Source organism: Belonocnema kinseyi, chromosome 9 (assembly GCF_010883055.1).
Source record: "Belonocnema kinseyi isolate 2016_QV_RU_SX_M_011 chromosome 9, B_treatae_v1, whole genome shotgun sequence".
Lineage (NCBI taxonomy): Eukaryota > Metazoa > Arthropoda > Insecta > Hymenoptera > Cynipidae > Belonocnema > Belonocnema kinseyi.
Window position 1 is genome coordinate 114,882,219 of NC_046665.1, and position 1,211 is coordinate 114,883,429.

Genomic DNA, 1,211 nt, shown 5'->3' on the forward strand with positions numbered 1-1,211 from the left:
TTTTAAAAGGTGCAAAGTTATTAAAAAAAGTTCTCAAGATTCCCAGGAAAACTTTTAGTTATTTTTAATAATTTGAATTTTGAATTGTAATTTTTTTATGCAACAGGAAATTTTCAGGAAGAATTATATGTCATTCTGAATAGGATCAGGAAATTTTATTAAAAAATTGGACGTCAGATATGCCAGAAGGAATTTAAAAAAATTCTTGTAAATAAATATAATTCTGACTTGGAACCTGGAATTTTGGAAATTAATCAATTCTGCGCTTGAACGGGGAATAAATAAATTAAATATAAAAAAATGTCCGTAAAGAAGGAAAATGTTTATACTGGAACAAGGAATTTCGTAAATAAATCATTATTTTATCTCGGAACATGAAATTTTTAAAAGTATTTCATTTCGGACTGTACAAGAAATTTGCTAAAAAAAATATATCGTCCTGAACTTAGAAGGGGAATAAATAAATTAAATAACAAAAATTCTAGTGAAAATTACAATTTCGTTTTGAAATAGACAATTTTCTGATTTATAAAAAAGGAATTTATAAAAACAATCCCTGTTCAAAGTCAAGATTCGTCAGATCTTATCAATTCCTTCTTCCAAATCAGAATTTGTTTGAATTAAAAAAAATCTTTTTTTATATACATAAATACAAATCTGTCGGATTTGAAAACTTCCTTCTTCGAAATTCTATAAAAAGAGAGTTCTTAATTTTCTAAATTACAATAAAAATGTTGAAAATAAATATAATTCAGACTTCGAACGGGTAGTTTTGGAAATTTATTTATTTGTGACTTGGTATAAGAACATTTTTAAAAGTAGTATAATTCTGAACTAGGACGGAGAATAAATAAATTTAGTTTTAAAAAATCCCATTATGAATTATAATTTTTAAGTTGAAACAGAAAATTTCGTAAATATATTTTTATTTTCTCTTGGAAGAAGTATTAAACTTTAATTATGATTAACAAAAAAGAAGATTTATAAAAACAGTCCGTGTTCTAAGTCAAAATTAGTCAGACTAAAAAAATTCCTTTCGCCAAATCAGAATTTGTTTAAATTTAAACATTCCTTTCTTTGTATGAATACAAATTGGCCATATTTGAAAGTTTCCCTCTGTCAAAATTCAGAAAAAGGGAGTTGCTATTTTTCTGAATTATAATAAAAAATGCTTGAAATAAATTTAATTCTATTTTGAACAGAGAATTTTT